Source organism: Pyxicephalus adspersus, chromosome 5, assembly GCF_032062135.1.
Source record: "Pyxicephalus adspersus chromosome 5, UCB_Pads_2.0, whole genome shotgun sequence".
NCBI lineage: Eukaryota > Metazoa > Chordata > Amphibia > Anura > Pyxicephalidae > Pyxicephalus > Pyxicephalus adspersus.
In genome coordinates this window covers 112955337-112971564 of record NC_092862.1, presented here as the reverse complement: position 1 = coordinate 112971564, position 16228 = coordinate 112955337, and the positions used below count along the sequence as shown (strand labels likewise).

General features: G+C 37.5%; 1 protein-coding gene across 1 annotated transcript in view; it reads right to left on the bottom strand.

Annotated features, from left to right (window-relative positions):
- Positions 1-16228, bottom strand: part of JAZF1 (JAZF zinc finger 1) — a 172218-nt gene that overhangs the window by 153141 nt on the left and 2849 nt on the right. The window lies entirely within an intron of this gene.

The following is a 16228-nucleotide window of genomic DNA, read 5'->3' as shown; positions in this document are numbered from 1 at the left end:
AATCAATGGCACATGGGTGATCATGAGTGATTTTCAACAATAAATGTATACTGTAGTCTTCTTCATGGAAAAATAAGACATCCCCCTGAAAATAAGACCTAGGGCATATTTTGGCATTTCAAAAAATATAAGACAGTGCCTTATCATTGGGGAAACAGGGTAGCTTTTGAATGTAGTGATATTTCACCAATCATGTACAGGGCCATCTAATACTAATATTAATTGTACATGATTATATGACCAAAGTCAGCAGAGCTTCATCTCTTGCAAGTGAAATATCTTCTGCAAGAGAATAATTTACTTTGCTATGTAAACAGTCTGTATTCTTTTAGTAAATCACACCAACTGTCATTGTGCCCATCAGGGTTGATTAACCTCCTGGGCGGTTCATTTCTGTCTGTTTTTTTATGTCTAAAAGTGGTACATTGTTTTTTATGAAAATTTATTTTACAGTATATTATAATAAAGTGTGGTTCGTGGGGTAAAGAAAAAGAAAGAGGTTTGAGGCTCCTAATTTAGTGCAAAATATAGAATTATGTATTAGTACATTCTTGATACATACCTAACTTTACATATAATTTAAATTCAATATATTGTATTCTATTCTTTGTTATATGTCACAAGGTTTGGATACTTCTTCTACACAAATTCCCCGACGCGTTTCACCAATAATGGCTTCCTCAGGGGTTAGTTGTTGCTTTTAGACTGCATGGTCTCTATGTGATATAAGCGAAAGTGAAACAACATAAACATTTCTACTAAATGAGACATATACGTTCAAGACATATTGATACATATTTTATAACAATAGTAATCAGAAGGGTATTGATAGCATTAGTGATAATAATAATTGGCCATATTTAAACAATACCTTACAAATAAATTCAAAACATTCAGTTATATCTACTGGCTTCATTGTAACATCGTTTACAAAGTTTTTATTAAGATTACTCCATCATATTTGTGTCATATTCGTATTGTTTCATACTTTTTAATAGTATAATGTCTTGGATTTATCAAGATGTAAAATCACCTAGACTTAATCAAGCTATATAAAAAAAAGGGCTTTTACTTACATTTAGGAGAATAAAGAAGTGTATACAGAGCTGATACAGGTATTTTAGGCCGCAGGTGCTCTGCTAGAGGGATTATTTGAGTTATATTAGATGAGTTGATCATAATACCTAAATAGATGTTTTTATGGTACTACTTAGGTACCTACCTGTTTAAGAAGCAGGTCTATGTATTAAATAGGTGGTGTTGAACATAACATCTATGAAGTTACTTCTGCAGGAGTGATGTATAATAAATCCCAGTACCTTATGTAGCTCCTAAGGGAAGTAGGGTTTTCACCTGCAGGTTTCACCAGTCTAAAAGCAACAACTAAACCCTGAGGAATACATTTTTGGCGAAACGCATCGGGTAATTTGCGACCATAACAGGTCCCACTTTATGTATACATTTATTACTGTATGATGTCAGAGAATAAATTGTCTAGGAGAAGTATCCAAACCTTGTGACGTATAACAAGAAATAGGATACAATATATTGAATTTAAATGATATGTATAATTATGTATGGATCAATAATGTACTTTTACATAACTACATTTTTTGCACTAAATTAAGAGCCTCAAATTCTTTATTTTTCTCTACCCAATGAACCACACTTATTTACGAATATACTAGAGGTGGCTCACTATAACACTTTAAGGTAAAAGGAAAGAACCAACATCCACAAATACTAAGTATAATATAAAAGTATGAGTATATTAAAGTTTGAAACAGAAAATCAAAAAAAAAAAGTCAAAATATTAAAGTAAAAAAGTTTTTAAAAATAAATATTATACTCATACTATTATATTATACTGTAAAATAAATTTTCATAAAAAACAATGTACCGCTTTTACACAAAAAAATCTACTGTATTGCATTCAATACAGTTATTTTGTTTTGAATGCAATACAAAGACATTTGAACTTCCAGCCCAGCCCTGACGTCCGCATGCACCAATGTCACCGGGAATTTCCTGGTGACTCGAGCGCTGACAACGCTGGCCGGAAGTAGAAAGACGCGAAGGACGATGTAGGACGTCCGCGGATCAGGTAAGACTCGATTTACTATCATTTTCCATAGGTTTAGCTACCCCGAGCTTGACTCGGGGTTACTGCTTCCAGCATCTTTTTTCTACCCCGAGTCACACTCGGGGTTACCGCTCAGGGGGTTAAGGCTGGGTACACAGGTGCAATAATTGTCATAGGGAAGGTTCTTTCACGATCCTTTCCAACGACAAAAGGTTGCACGATGCATGAACGAGTGCTGTAAATACAGCGTCGTTCTTCTCTATGGAGAGGGGAGAGGAGAATGACGGAGCGCTCTCTCCACTTCACTTTCATTACGATTTTTTGTTGTCCATGGATCCGCCAAGACAGTCATCAGAGCGAGGGTTGGCAAGCGCTATACACACACCAGATTCACGTTTGATATTAGCCCTGAGGCGATTATCGGACAAGAACCATCTGATGTGTGTACGTAGCTTTACTAAAGGAATATATATATATCACATAGCAAAGTGAATTATTATACTTAGTTTAGTAAAGATCACATGCAAGGAAAAATCCATTTTTTTATCATAAATTAAGTTTTGTACCCTCAGCTCAGCTGCAGTATTTGCTTAAAAAGTCATATGTATTGCCTGCTAATTTCTTTTTGGGTGGACAATTAACATCCCCCTGCCACACCTCCCTGCCCATATGCAAGGCCATGGTACAATTTTACAGCATGAATGCTTCCTATTGTATGAAGTATGCTGGGCAGCCAGTTAGAAGCCTAACCTAACTAAGATTTTTGTGAAAGTTTTACCCCCTTCCCCCCACAAGACAACTTCTGAGCCTGGTAATTGGGCCTTTGGCACTGTGGACATGACTGGGGGGCCGTCATGTGTTCCACCATAACCTAGAACTACCAGGTATTTCTTGGACAGGTCAGCAGCAAATCAGAAAGGCAAGACAGCGAAGGTTAAAACTAAACTCCATACAGTTTTCCTCTTAAACACTATGGATAATTTATTACACTTTAGTGTTGTAATCAACTGTAACCTATTTAAATTTTTCTGTCCCACTCTTGCATCTATTTGTAGCCTTGCTTCTCTCTGGTGTAGCCAATCAAATCAAGCCAGTATCACAGGGAGAAGCTATATTTAAGCTAAATAAGCTATATATGGTGGACATGGGGAAAACCCATGAACAAGCAGAGAAAATCTTTCAGATTAAACACTGTAGCTATAAGCATTGTGGAGAAAATTGACTTTAACATTCACAGCAATGGCCTTGAATCTTTATTTAATATATTATTGTTTTTATTTTGTTTTCCATGTCAGCAGAATCTTGGTAGCCTACCAACCCTTAATGAAAACACACAGGTGATTCCAAGCTATCAGAAACCCTCTAAAACACCACTTTTGAATCTTTATTGTTAAAAGGTAATGGCCCTAATGTAAAAAGTAATGGCCCTTAGTGTGACCATTTGTTAAGAATATGTAAATAATTTATTGTTCACCAATTAGGCACAGGAGCCCTTTAAGTAAATGCTGCTTATGTTTCATAGATTTAGAGTAAATGTGCCACCTAACACTAATTGTACAGGTTCACTTTACCATGGCTGGTGATCAAAGCCTCTGGCGCCTACCACCTAAAAAGAAAAGTTTGTTTAGGGTGAGTTATGTACTTTTCTCTTGGTAAGCAAACTTTGATCAGCATCTGTAGCCTGCATAAATAAAGGTAAGTGCACAATGAAAAAACAAAGGCAGACAAGAGGCAGACAGGCTGCTGTGCAGAAAAATCTGAGGGATGTCAGGAGCTACTACAAAAATTAACAGGGAACAAAAATCATGTATACACACAGCTATAATAGCTGACTACCCATGGTTCCATTTTGATAGGGGAATTCAGCAAAATGTTAACCATGGAACATGAGGACAAGCTTAATAGATTTACCCTATAAAAATCTTACAGTATATGATCAATGTATTTTTTAAATGCAGCAGAGCCAGACTTAAACACAATACTGTAAAGTGACTAAAAGTGACTATAATCATCAGACTTATCAGGTGTTTATATTTTCAACAAAAACTGCATACATTGTGGATGATGTAGGAAAAAATGAGCAATAAAACAATCTCTATTTCATTTGACAGATAGAGCCTAGTTGATTGTTATTGTAGAAATCCTAAACTTTTGCCCAGTTTCCAGAAACTCGCTTTAACATTCCTTTAGATCATAAGAATTTTTAGTGCAATAAAATTAGTCAAAAGCAACAGGAATTTCAAGACTGTTAATGAAAACCTTCTTTAAAAATGCTATTTGCCTGGTTCTCTAGATGGCTCTCCCAGTACAACTATGCAGTAAGTCAGAAAACCTGATCTCTATACTTGTAAAGGGCCCTCAATGACCTCTATAGCTCTAGTCACTGTGAAGCTATGGAGAAGAGCACAGCGGGGTGCCATTTGCTCATCCCCCCTCCCGCCTTTACTGAGTAGAACACTACTGTGTGTACAGCCCTCGTCCATTCATCTGTCACTGGAAATGATCATATTAGATTGTCTCTAGCAACAATCATGTCTATGTTCACAGTCCCTGCTAGGAGGGGGAGCAAAAAGAGCTGAGCTGCTGAGAGAAGAACATTAATGTTGAATTGATCCACAACGCCTGTTGTTATAAAGGTTAGTTAAGGCCTGTCATAATGCTCATTTATTACTTGTTCAAGATGTACATGCCCATGAGATGTACATGCCCATGATCTGGCCATCAAAAACTTTGCAAAAATTCCATAGGCAGTGAAAAAAAAGAAAAAAAAATATAAAACTGATGCTTCAAGCATATTTAAATTTTTTTTTGTTAAAGCCTAACAAAATCCTCTTCACACCTACCTCCTGAGGCTTCCTGATGGTCAGTATGGCTATCCTGCACATTAAAAGACCAGTACAGAATCTTAGAAGGCATGATAACTTTCTTTCCATCCTATGAATTCCACTATAGGCAGCTTTTTTTAAATAAACAATATATATCCAGCAGGTTTTTACAGAGGCAAACATGAACAAACCAAGAAAGTTGTCTCACGACCCCCGCCACATTCTCTATGTAATAGAGTGCTTCTACTGTGAACAAATACTCCAATGACTAGGTGGAGGTAGGATGTCAGAGATCTCCCTTTTAAGAGTTACTAAAAATTAAGGGGCAATTGTTTCATGCAGTAGTTGTCTGGCTGTCATGTCATTGCATTGTATTGTATTGAGTACTTAGTTCCTGACCTGCAAAGAGTATGCAGATCAGGAGTTCTGGCTTCACCTTTACTATTGATTCTGCATGCTTGATATGGTCCACTTACCTACATATTTAAACTGGAGGCAGTCAGGAAACAGGTATTTTTTTTTAAAAAGGGCACCAAAGGCAGCACATATTTTTTTAAAATCTGGCAAAAAAACTTAAATATCAATTTCAGACAGACTGATGCAGTTCCTGATCTCTATTTTGTCTTAGTCTGAAATAAACATGAGCAGCTACCACCTGAAAGTAAGCTTTTCAGCTCTCCTAAGCACACACAGCGGAAATTCTATGAACATACATCCATAAAACATGTCTTTTAAGCAAATGAAGAAATATTTTAAAAATCCGCATAAACGTTTTTCTAGGCAGGAATCCACCTAATTAATTCCAAATTGCATTAAAATGTTCAAACGATGGAAATGAACGTCAATTTACAGTAAGGCTTTGCTTGCTTTACCACGTACGAGATTGGAATGGACTCAAAAGACCTGGAAATATTAATGATGCCTATTTTCCATAAATTACTGCAAAATGGGATACAGAATAAAATGTTTAGTAAAAGATGGGTTTGTCACAATCACCTAAAAAGCATTTGAACAAGCATTAACAATGTTTACTCAGTCTACGTTGTTCAGATAATCATGGTGTAGTATGGGACGTATAGACCAGTTTCTGAACACAGGCCAGGAGTTAGGGACAGAAAAATAGTTTTACTTAATTAAATCTCACATTAAATGCCCTACAACAATTATGATTGCAACTGGACCTAAGATTTAAACCTTTGATCTTGTAGCCTATTAGTACACTTGTAAAGGAACTTTGGATTTTTCCCCCCTGTCCCATTTTTAAGGGAAATCATTTTGAATTTTCATTAAAAGCATACTTTGAATTATTGTTTTTATGTATGAAACCACTCAGTTTAACAAAACTCTTCCCAAAATGTATATATGATGTATTCAGCAGACTTGGCTATCACCTAAGTGTTACTCCAAAGGTTGCCAGGGGGTTCCTTGAGCTGTGGCTGATTGATTGTGCCTTCATAACTCCATAGTGAACATCACTTGGCAAAGGCATCTGGGGGACACTGATGATCATTTTAGCTGTCTGTAAGGGTTGCATTCCAACCACCACTATAGGGATAGCCTTCTTCTTAACATTAGAAACCACCAATGATAAGACCACCAATGAATAGGTTGTAACAAGGGTTCTTTGGACAGAATAATTTAGCCAAAAGGGTTGAGAAAGACTATTCTAAAAGTATTCACCTTCCCTCCTCCCCTGGCAGCTGCAAAAAAAGGTTATGTAGAGGGGAAGAGACAATTGGCCTGATTTATTAAAGCTCTCCAAGGCTGGAGAGGATACACTTTCATCAGTGAAGCTGGGTGATCTGCCAAACCTGGAATGGATTACCTAAAAGTCATTTGCTATTTGTCAGCAAATGTTTTTAATCCTGGGCCAGATCCATTTCAGGTGTGCTGGATTGTGTATCTTCACCAGTCTTGGAGAGCTTTATTAAATCAGGCCCAATTTTCCTTTTGCAATAAAATAAACACACAATTTTTTATTTGTATTCACCTTTCATAATTCTGGACACTGCCATCTTTATATGCTCCTCTTCCTGGAGTCAAACCCTCAGCCATGTTGATTGGCCAGGTTGGGATGAAATAACTCCCTTGCATGTGCAGGAGTTCATTCTGTTCCTGTATACTGCACTGAGCTGCACATGCATGAAAAAGAATATTGCAAACAGGCAGGTAAGAATGTTTTTACAGAGGAAAGATCATCCGTCCCTTCGCAATTTTGGAATGCAGAACTATAGTTCTGCCTAACCCTCAACCTAATCCCCTAACCCTAAACCTGAAATGTATTTTACCTGTCAAATACAAAAAGCTCCAGACAGCACTAAAAAAATTCCTCTAGTAAATTAGCATTGGAGCTTGTTACCATTTGTTTTGCCTTGAAACAATATATACAAGAATATAGTCCTTTTACTTATATTGACAGTGATGACCGTATCAAATTTCTCGCCTCTGCAATAAAATGCAAACTCTTTGACAGCTTCTCCGCATAGTGATATATGTGTATAACGATTGTAGTGCAAGTAATGTTCTATTGGATACAACATATTACAATAAGGCAAGAACCTGGCAATGTACAGAGATGTCAAAGCATCTTATGGATCACAAAACCCCAGGCACATTGGACTTTAACTCGCACTTTAGGATACCACAGTGGTTTTCAGAAACCTATTGCTGCTATTGCTATTGAATCACCTGTCAGGATAAAAAATTGAGGAGCTGTGATTTTAGAAGAACAGGTTTCCCAATCTGGGTATCGCTGACCTGTAACAAGCATCTACATCTAAGAAGCACTGTTATTTACCTGTTTGCATGCTTGTTCAATGTCGGTCAGGAAGCACAGATGACAGGCTCTGAAGATTCTACTTTAAAAAACAAGTAAGCAATGAAAGCTTTTACATATTGTCCTAATTGCTGATATAATACTATAAAAATAATAAAAAGTATATAATAATTAAACATATGAAGGGATCCCCACTGGTCCATGAGCAGCTTGGTGTTTTGTGCTTCATATATCGGTCATGATGGATGCTAATGAATGGATGAAAATGGGACAAATGCAAATAATATTTTTATTTGAAAGGTCAGTTAATTTTTTTTTTATGTTCTGATCAATAATAATAGAAAATTCATGTGTGCATTCAATATACATTTTATTTAGGCTGCAAGTAATTGCAGTCAGTGTGCTGCCAAGGGTAGTAGGGAAGAAGGTAGTGTGCTACCTTCGGAATCAGGATTAGCCCCCCTACGACTTGCCAGTCGCTCGAACTAGCATCTGAACATTTGACTGTCCCTTTTTATTCCTTATGGAGCTACCGCAGAGAGAGGCTACCATGTGGTGTCTCCCGAGGCAGCAGTTTCTGGCATAAGGAAACAGTAATCCCACCACAGCTCCACCGCCAGTGTGAACCTAGCCTTATGCAGATCCACTCAAACTTCACCTAAATACTCTTTAATTAATTGCAACTATACTTTACATTGTTCCCTCAAAGGGAAAGTTTGGGACTGTACTGCAAAATATCCCCTTGTCTGATGTATCACTGTACAGGCTGGTCTATATCTGATTTTCAGTACTGATACTTTGATATATCTGGCTTTTTGTATGTGAAATACAGCAAGGAGCCTTCTTCTTTAACTGAATAGAAAAAAACTTTCCCTATGAATAAGCACAAAACTTTTGTATGTGCAAAATACATAACCAAGAGTAAAATAAACAGGAAAAGTAGATGATGTCTGCATTAATTGAGCAATTGGTTAGAAAAATGACTCCCAGGCTTAATCTGGGTCTTAGGCAAAGTAAGTTCAAAACCTCTGGCTTAGAAAGTAGATTTGTATCCATAGCAATGAACACGCTTTCTCATGATTTTAACAAGCATAAAAGGTAAAAGTAATGCATTCTGACTCTGCAAAAAAAGAGTTCATAGCAGCGATGGAAAATAAAGAAATCACTCTGTACTAGTAAATTACTTTTTCCCCATGGGGCCCTAAGCTGGTAAAGTTTTGGATAAAATGGGGATCAGTTTTGGATAGAGTGGGGAAGGGTTAGATTGTCTGTTTTAGTACTGTATGGGCCAACAATAAGTTTGCTTCTATTAAAATCATTTTAAAATGATTGGAAATGTCAGGAAATCCTTCTAATAAGGAGAACAGAAGAACAGATAAAGGTGTCAGGTTAAATAGTTACAAAGTCAGGTTGAAAAAAGTCCATCAAGTTCAACCACTAGGGAAATAAACTTATCCCAGATATAAAATCCTATAGATATAGTTGATCCAGAGGCAGGCAAAAAGAAACCATGATACAATTTGCACCAACGGGAAAAAATTCCTTCCTGACTCCTTAAGGCAATCAGATGTTTCCTGGATCAATATTCTCTGTTATCTTTACATTAAAGTCTTAACACCCAGGTATATTCTGTGCTTCTAGAAAAACATCCAGCTTTTTCTTAAAGCAATCTATAGTAGTTGCTGAAACTACCTCCTGAGAGAGCCGATTACACATTTTCACAGACCTTACTGCTGTTTGGGTTTCCCCAATTCCAGAAACACTTATTGCACTCAGTAGGGTTCTAACAGTTTGTGATTTTCACAGTATGGTAATCATTTCAGAAAATATTGGTATTGCACAACTATTTTCCAACTTTGCTGATTTTCTTCATTAATTTTAGGATCTCATCGGTTCTCCCTTCCTTCCTGATGGTCTGTTAGACTTTGCAATAGAATTGCTCCAATTATAACTGTGAGTCCGGCACTGGCTGTTCACTAATCCATCGGCCAATGGGGATGTTATCAACCATTTACCTTAAAACTGGCTTGTGACCCCTGATTACATTTGTTACCTGTTACAGCAAATTTGTCACTAATTACTAGTAATGAGCAAAAATCCATAATATGATAGCTGTCAATTATAATATTATGATTTAGTGCAATATAGGTATATTGCTGCAGCCCAAAATCTTAGTGATGGTAACCCTGCCCCACATTATCCAAAAACAAAATAAGTGTTGTTTTGCAATGTTTTGCTATTTGCAGGTGCTGCTTCCTGTGTGGTATTTGATTTATTTGAAGATTAGACCAATTCAGCATCCTTAACAAACCGCAACATACTCCTTATACTATAGGGGTCAAAGTGATGTCTGTCTTATACTGACAATGGGACACTGCAGACTAATTCATAGAGAATAAATGGGGAAAACAACAGAGAAGCAAACTAATGGCACTAAAAAAAACAAAAGGATATTGTCATGGAATGATGATAAGGTAAAACCAGTAAATACAACCAGGTACCATGTCCAATATAACTGTCCAATTGTGAGGTGGCATTTAAAAAAAAACTAAATGGTAAAAAATGCAAGCAGACTGGTTGTTATTTGCAGAAGGGACAGACTATTTTCCTTCTGCAATAAAACATACTTACCTTTCTGTTCACAATCCTTTCTGAAATGTACACTGAGATGCGCTTGGATAGCTTAGTGTACAATGCCAGGCACCCAGGCAAAACCCTGGATGCTGGGAAAGAATTAAGTCCTGTGCACATGAATCCCAACCAGGGAAAAGAACTGGGTGAAGATGACAGCACCCATGACAGAGCACAGACAGGTAACTTTATTTAAAAAATTGTGATTAGGCAGGTACGTTTATTTTATTGCAGAAGGGGCATTGCCTCTCCCTTAATAAAGAACCTGGCTTCATTCAGGCCCTACATGACCACAGAAATGCATAAGTAGAGACACCAACACAGCGTAATCACCCTATACCAGGAAGCACTAAACAAGGACCTTCATAGTAGGATCACTGGTTATTTTTTACCAAAATCTGCAGAATAAAATATATCATGAAAATTACTTTGAAAATAATATTACCAGGATAAAATGTGGATGTGATGGATTTAGTGATTGGCTTTAGAAATACTTTCAGCTTAATGTCCATATGTTATTTTTGCCCCTTATCACTCAAAATACAAATCACTCATATCATTGACAGGGATATAAAATGTAACGTTTGTTCTTTGACTTCTCCAGATTGCTTACATTCTGCATGCATTCCTGTATCATTTAAGGGAACAAGAATATCATTATGATAACATCATACAGGGTCTCTTTCATGGCATATCTGCCATCATATATTCTCTCATCTACAAGTCACATTAGTAGAAATCTATCTAAATCTATCCACAGAACTGTACTGATTATAGTTGATAGAAATATTTTGATGGTATGTTTGTTTATTTTACATCTAATATTCCCTTATGAGTTTATACTGGAAAGTAATGTTCTGTTTTATAGCCTTTCACCCTGAGAACAGAAATTATAGCGCTCACAGTTTCAGCCATAGACAGGCAGATTGTCTTTCATCTTGTGCTCGTATTCATGGCCAAGAGAAGGACCCGGCCCAGTCACAGAGACATTTTCCAATACGTACGTCCGACCATTAAAGATTATCACTACCTAGGGGTTTGTTAGCCTGAACATGGGAAGAGAAGCTTAAAGAACAACTCTAAATTAAACATTTTTGTAAAAAAACAACATCTAAATTTCTGCTTTAAGAATTTGTGATCAGGCAGAGCTTTATTGCAGAAAATGACAGGTAATGTCCCTTCTGCAATAAGTAATCTTACCTCCGCATGCACAGCTCATCTTTGAATGCCAGGATACCCAGCAATCCCGGCTTCCTCTGCACTTGCAGAGACTGAATGCATGCATTTATGAACACCTTCATGTCTGCTCATGGGTTACAACATCCCTGACCAGCCAATCAAGATGACAGAAGATTACAACTCGGAAAAGAAGTATAGCAGGATTTAGACCCCCCCACAAACACTTTATTTACAACTAGCTAAAAAGATATGAATAGCATTCCACTTTACCTTTTCACATAATTAAAATGATTGTTTGAAATGTTACCATCTCTATAAAATCTTTAATTTAACAATCAACTGTATTGCACAAGCTGGTAACTTTCTCTCTCTCTCTCTTTCTCTCATTAAAAGTCTATTTGTTTTTGTTTTGGTTTGCTCCTAATGCAGATATTGCACACCAGGACTGCTGCAGCTGATTAAATGACATTGTATATCTGTACTTCCCAGTACTGCGGGAAGTTATTATCCTGTTAGATCTAAGGCAGTGTTTCTCAGCCAGGGTTCAGTGGAACTCGTGGGTTCCTCCAGTAGTTGCTCCTTGAGCAATGAGCAATCTGTTCCTCTCCAATCAGTTTAAGTGACACCAATTTTTTGTTTGGTTATCTGTAATGATGATACAATGACATTTTTTCCCACTGGCCACCAATGTAAAAGGCATTTTTCCCACTGACCACCACACTAATATACTGTGAGCTTTTGATATGGTAATTCCAGCATGGGCTCCCTGAAGACCTGAAATTTATTTCAAGGGTTTTTCCATGTTAAAAAGCCAAGAAAGGCTGTTCTAAAACAACAATAATTCTCTAGATCATCCAGATGTATGAGAATATTAAATCCCATAGTTAATTTTGAATCTGCAGCACATACTCCAGATGTTCATAAAAGACATAAACATTTATAGGATTAGTCACACCTTCACCAGATCAATGAAAATGTGACCCTGAAATACAGAATAGTAAGTATAATCTGCATGATGGGGAATGCTGCACCTATTTAATCATTGTTTATTTCTGCTTTTCTATGTTTAGCACACGGCTGACATGGTTTATTTTGTTTATGCTCAGAGGGACTATGAAACATCTGACATGTCTCTGCTGAACATGATAATTTTACATTCTGTTATAAAGGACAGAGGACATCACAGATCAGTCGTGTCACTGCCCCGAATGTTTGCCGTTTAAAGTCAGTGCTAATAGTTCTAAAGAAATACTGTTTCTTGTGTGCTATAATAACCAAACAGATTCTATCCTTAATTTTCTAATGCAGTAAGGTGGCCACAGAGAGGCTTCTTTCTTTATATTCATACAAAGCTTAATGCTTGTGCATTAAAATGAAACTTAAGTTCCACTTAAAACATTTGCGATCAATCAAGGTTTTATTGCAAAACAGGTCTGGCAATGTCCCTTCTGCAATAAAACAGACTCACCTGCCTGATCGTTCCCTTTACCTGTCAAAATCACTAAGCTGCTCAGGCACGTTGATAACTCTGGATACCCGGCACATCCCAGCTTCCCCTCATGTGGCTATCAGGACTGAATGAACTTGTAGAAAACAGCTGCAGTTTAAAGTAGTTTATTTTCTGGGTCTGATTTATTAAAGCTCTCCAAGACTGTAGAAGAAACACTTTCATCAGTGAAACTGGGTGATCCAGCAAACATGGAATGGATTTCTTCAAAGTAATTTGCTAGCAAATATTTTAAATCATTCACCAGATCCATTCCAGGTTTGCTGGATAACCCAACTTCACTGATGAAAGTGTATCCAGCATTAAGAAATCAGACCCATTGTATGTATCTATTAATAAACTGGCAGCAAACCTAAATATTATACAACCCCCCCACAGCTGCACTATCTTTGTCATTGCAGCACACTACAAAGTACACCATAGACCTAATTTATTAAAGCTCTCTAAGACTAAAGAAGATCATGGGAGAACCTGGGTGATACAACAAACCTAGAATAGATTTCCAAAAAAAAATCATTTACTATTAGTTGGCAATTGTTTTCAATCCTGGACTAAATCCATTCCATTTATACTGGGCCACCCCGATTCTCCGATGATAGTATAAATCAGGCCCCCAAGGGGCTATATGTACCTGTTTAGTGTAATGTCCATAGCACAAGGGGTACCCGCAGTTCTAAAGTTATAGGCAAAGAATGCAATATCAGGTAAGACCTTACAGGCCATGCTGGGATAAGTATGTTCACTGAAGAGACACTGTTTTCTGAGTATGATCTACAGAATTGCATGCATTATTACCACAACACACAGGTGTGAAGCCAGTGTGATTATTCCTTGCAGTAACTTTGCGGGTACAAAGCCAGTGTAAGTGTTTCTCCTGGATATTGTGCAGTTATGAAGCCAGTGTAGGTGTTCCTTCTGGTTACTTTGCAGTAATGAAACCATTGTAGATGTGTCCTGGAATTAGCTTGCAACAAATAAACACAGTGTAAATGTTTTTTGTGGTTACTTTGCAGTAATGTAAAATGCATACAAACCTAGAAATCATACACCAGTGGTTCTTTAATAGGCATATATATATATATATATATATCAGCAGGGTCTGTAAAGCTTTTCTAGGCCTTGTCTCTTTAATGTAGCCATAGGACCATAAGTTACCCTCTCCACTGGACATTACTAAGCATATATGCATTGGCAGCTCTGCTCTGTAGTAGGATCTGATGGGATTTTCTATATGTGAAGCTCTAACACAACAAAATATATCAAGATAATATAAATATAGATGATTAACCCGACCAGACATGAGAGCAGGGCAGTTGACATGTTTCTAAGTATGGGAAAATGTAATAAAAAGTTTTTATGTGACAGTCTGATATAGTCAAGATGATGTCTACCTCACTTATATTTTTGGGGGGGTGGTGGGTGGTGGGGGGTGTCAGGGAAAGAAAATCTCTGGGGTCTTATTTCTGCTCATGTCCACTTACTATGTATCCCAAGAACCATCATCAGGCAGACAAAAAGGGAGGGAAAATTCAGTATTCGAAGTGTATGTTTTGTACAGAACAGCGGTCGCTAACTGTTGGTCCGCAAGAAAATTTTGGTGGTCTATGGCTCCCGTGAGGATCAGAGGCTCAGGGAAGTGGGCGGCACTGGCATCATGTCATTGTGACAGTACTGGCATCATGACGTCACTATGGGGTAAATTTCTTCCCCTTTGAATGACACCCCAACCCCCCCCCCCCCCCCCCCCCCAGAGCCAGTAAATTTAGTGGTCAGTGGGTCTGAAAAGGTTGGCGACCACTGATAAAGAACACAGAAAGGTTATATCCACTACTGGAATATGTTTGTCTTCAACCTACTATGGTAATTTTCCTTAACTTCCTGTCATTAAGAAACAACAGGAAATGGGAGTATATCACTCCAAACTGAATTACATTTTCATCTAGGAAAGTTATCAACAAAATGGATTTCATTATTGGAAGATTATCTCTTTCTTATTCTTTCTGTCTTAGTGACAATAAAGGGGGTCACCAGGACTAACAAAGGATGTGAATGTCTGGAGTGGAGACCAAGCAATATAAACGGAAGGTTCAATCCTTCTCTACTTGATCCAAAGAGTATAGGAGTATATGGGATATCCTCAAACAAGGTCTCCTGTTCTAGTGAAAACTGCTACAAAAAGTTCTACTAAGCTCTTGTTGTCTGAATAATAATAGAAAGTAGGGGGAAATTCTCCAGAACAGGGAAATAAAGCTGACCTCCAGGGAAGCAGAGACCCCACTGGGACCCCATTGCTGGCTTAAAAAATGCTCCCCTAAAGCCCTATTCACATGACACTCTGGCCCTTATTTTTCTCTCTTCTTCCATTTACAGTAGAAAGGATCCTTTTTTGGCTGTCCAAAAAATAGAAATCCATGATGGGTTGAAGATGAATGGACAGGAGGGTAGCCATTTGATGTTTTTTTTTTAAAAAAACCTGTTATAAGTTTTAACCTTTCCACACTCAAAACAAAAAAAAATGTTTCTTTTTGGTTGGAGTTCTTCACTAACCAAAGAGAAGTATAGCAGAGGTTAGTGAATTTTACAAATTCTTTTTACAACACCTTGCACTGATTGTCTAATCTGCTTTAGATATATCAGCATCTATATAGGCCTGACCTAATTAGATAGAATTTGGAAAAAGTCTTCAGGCAGGACCTCACAGGACATTGTTTTAGTAAATCCCAAACTGATTATATCTATATTGAAGTATCAGATTGGAACAGACATGCCAGTCCTCACATTCAAACCCTAATTCTACAGTTTGCCATTTGAAGAGTGAGTACCCCTGATGTCTGTGTGCTGTGTGTGCCTTCATCTACAGACCAAAGATGGGGGTGCAGAACATGGGTCCTGTACATTACCTGGACTTTCGGATAGTGAACTGCAGGAAAGGGGAAAGAGATAAACACACAAGTACATGACACTCCACCACCAACCCCTTACTCTACAAATTCTGCTTCAATGCATGGAATATCTTTTAGTATACATCAAAGTGTAAACACTGGAGGACAGACCAGTAACATACCCCAAAGGCAGTGAAGTAGCACTGTCTATGAAGTCCTACCACTACATACCACCAGGTTCAATCACCATTCTCATTTATCACAACATGCCACCAGAGCTCTTTATCACCCTCCTCTACCACAACATATCACCAGGATGCACCACCCTCTTCTATTGCAACACGC